Genomic DNA, 3,824 nt, shown 5'->3' on the forward strand with positions numbered 1-3,824 from the left:
ATATACAGGAGAACCTCCATAATTGACCACCTCAAGTTGACCTAATTTTCATAGATCAGACATGCGCCACATGTATGGATCAGTACAATAGGACTAGTTCCTGATGTTGACCGCCTCCATATGCTGATGTTTTTGTTACAGTCCCTTGGGTTGTCAGCTTACAGACATTCTACTGTAATTGTATTTTATTTTGGCCCTTTTTATTTTTATTTTTTATTGCTTCAGGTTAATTGAGAGCACAAAGAATTAGGTCATAATGTTTGCATTTGTTAGGTAAAGTCCCTCTTCTAAGTGCCCCACCAGGCCTCCAAAAGATGTGCCATGTACCCTAACACTGTGTCCATTAAGTGAGAGCTCACCCAGCTCCCCTCCACCACTTTGCCTTCCCCCTACCACCATTGATTTTAGTTTTTCTCTTATATGGGCATGTATTACATCATCTATGGCTTCATGTTAGCATTGAGTATCCTGGATTTTGCTTCTCCATTCTTGTCATACTTTACTAAGAAGAATGTGCTTCAATTCCATCCAGGCTAAAACAGAAGTTGTAAAATCTCCATCTTTCTTAATGGCTGAATACTATTAAATGGTATATACTGTGTTTCCCTGAAAATAAGACCTACCCAAAAAATAAGCCCTAGCAGGATTTCTATGCATTTGTTAAGTATAAGCCCTATCCCAATAATAAGACCTAGTGACGGGTGTGGCTATGCAGCGTATCTACATAGCCACGCCATGCATTTTGGCGCAAAGTGGTAACGAAGACTGGAATACCTTTTATCTGCCACAGCTCCTTTTCTCCAAGCCATTAGCACTTGAGCGGGTGTGCACGTGGTAACTGTGGTGGCAGACATCCTATTGCGTACATCCCAACAGCTAGGGAAAAGGAGTTCACACATCACCAGCACCAGCCCCACCAACAAGGTCAGCTCCCCATGTCAGGTTCCAGAAGACGATGACTTAACTGTGTTTGAATAAATGTAGATTGTTGTATTATACTTAATAAAAATAAGACATCCCCTGAAAATAAGCCCTAGTGTGTCTTTGTGAGAAAAAAAGAAATATAAGACAGTGTCTTATTTTCGGGGAAACACGGTATATGCTACAGCATGTCAATCCATTCAATTTTAGCCCTTAAAAAAAAAGAAAACAGGATTCTACATATGTTGCTCTATAATTCTATACCTTATTTCATTTGGAACTGAGTTTTGTAGATTGTCCCACACCGATACACCAATCTCTTTTTCATTCTTTTTTACAGTCACAGAGCACTACATTATTCCAGGAATTGGCATAGTTTCTTCAACTCTTTTTTGGTTCCAAGTCTTTTTCTATTATAAATAATGCTGCAGTTAATGACCTTCACCCATGCCATTTTATGTCTGTGCAGGATAGATAGTTTGGTCAAACCCCAAAGAAGCACCTCTAATATTTTGGGGTTTTCCTTGGGATTTCCACAACTTTGTGTTATCACCAATGGCACATGAGAGGGCGTGTCATGCCAGAGCCTTAAAAAATAAAAGTATCATTAACCTTCTGAATTTTTACCAGTTTGATATCTGAGAAATTGTATTTCAGTACAAACTGCACGTGAAATACTTTTTGTCTGCTGTTATCTTTTTTGTTAAAGACTCCGCTAGTATTATTACTTTTTTCTTGAGCCATTATTTCGTGTCCTTAGCTTATTTTTCCATTGTGTCATCATTTTTTTCTTTTTATGATTTTTCAGTGTTGTATATACAGGGAGAGATTAGACTTCTAATCATTGAAGTGGTGCAAATGTTGTTTAGTTTTACTTTACTATTTTTTGACGTTTGCCTGGCAGAATTTGTTTTTAGTTTTCTTATTGTTAAACTTACCAGTCTTTTCTTTTGAGCTTTTGGATACCAAATCACCATTAAAATGGCCCTCCCATTGTAAGATTATAATGAGTTCTTTCTCTATTTTTTTTTTTTTTTGGAACTTCTATCATGTTTCGTTTTGAGATATTTAAACCTGTAATTCAGTTAGAGTTTATCCTAAAGCCAGTGGATACTAATCCAAATTTCACTTTCTCCAACTGACTATCCAGTTGTCCCAACACCATTTATTGATGGCCCTTGTGCACCCCTTCAGGAGTCTCCTTCCAGACTTTCTCGTATAGATGGCTATGTAATGCTTGCTTTCTTACTGGACTCTAAGTGCCTGAGTGCAAGGACTACGTCTGCTTTGTTTGCCTGTGCCCCCAGAGGTTGGAACAGTGCCTGGTACACAGCAGGCCCGTGATCCATATTGGCTGCATTTCTTGAATGTTTATGAAATTCTAGGAGAATATTTCCCTTTTCCCCACAAATAGGTTTACAGAACATCTGACATTTTTAATTTAATAAATATTTTACAGAGAATGGAAATAAAAAATGGACAATAGACAATATACAATTATGTACTTCTATTTGAGGTACATAATATTTTATCTTAAGCAAAATGTTAATATTTTAACTCAAAACATTTAATTCAATATATATGTTAACAGGAATCAAAGAATATTAAAATGTTAACATCTAGAGGAAACACTTATAATAAGCACAAACAATATAAATCAATTTTTATAGAGGTTTACAGAAAACACGTTGACTTCACAGATGCAACATTAGTTCTTTTACCCACTTCTAAGTAATCCTGTAGGTCTAAAATGTGCAGGAAGTCGCAGTATTTCTGGGAAGCATGATTTTGAAATGCAAACATAAGGATGTCAAAGCAAGTCACTCAACTCAAGCCTGATTTTAATCCATCAGACCCCATCGTTGCTTCTCTGTGCACCTTCGATAGCCTCATTTACTTACTGATGCCTGACTTCATTCAGTATCAACGACTGCACCAAGTAGAACATTCACGCCTTTTTATGGAGGAGGAAACTCAGACAATTTTACACTATAGCTGCAACTGAGGATTTACAAAGATATCAAGACCTATTCCTTGCAAGTGTCAATAATCTATTACATGTAAAAGGTGAAGCATTCATTGTAGAATTATTAATACATTCAGATAATTTTATTTCATTCTTCATTGGCAAAACAGCAGCATTAACAACAAAATAGCACTCAACTTCAAATAGTATACAAATACATCTTAAAACTCAGATGGTAATGAAACAGCAAGTAACCACCTGTTTAACAGTGACAACATATTTAATAGCAGTTTTAATGGTATAAAAAAATAAAAGCTCAAGATCGCTCTCCTCCATTTAGCAACTGATGTCTTTCCTCACCCTTTACTACTACCTATTGGGATGGAAGGGCGTGGGGGAATTTTTTAAAAGATGTTGAACTCAAAAATCTTAATTGTATCCAATGAAAACTCTTTAAGAAAGATTCTATAAGAGACATCTTACCATACTATTTAAAATAAAGGAACATAAGACCTGGAACTTAATCCAAATGTTAATATAAACTCACTATATTGCTTGCTGAATAAATTTGTATAAGGCACGCAGCTTCTGTGGTTGTAAATTACACCTGCAAAATAAGGGGAATTTGCCCTGACATTCCTAATATTCATCAGGGTTTTAAATAATCTAAAATCCCATAGTCCTTGATCTGCCTCTAGGCACACCACTCTTTATGGCTATCCAGACACCAATTCTAGCTGATCACATTTACTAGACTGAAGAGTAGAGATTAAAGGATGCCATTTTTTAAATGTTTACTTCCAGATATGAGGGGGCACAATTTTTCTCGTCACCAGGATGAATTGTTTAATGCTTGCATCAGGCTTTGGGTGTGCTCATCTCCAGAATAGTATACGTTGCACTTGATGGGTGACTTTCTTTTTTTTTTTTTTTTTTT

Source organism: Otolemur garnettii, unplaced genomic scaffold (genome assembly GCF_000181295.1).
Source record: "Otolemur garnettii isolate 467f Iridium unplaced genomic scaffold, OtoGar3 scaffold00007, whole genome shotgun sequence".
Taxonomy (NCBI): Eukaryota; Metazoa; Chordata; class Mammalia; order Primates; family Galagidae; genus Otolemur; species Otolemur garnettii.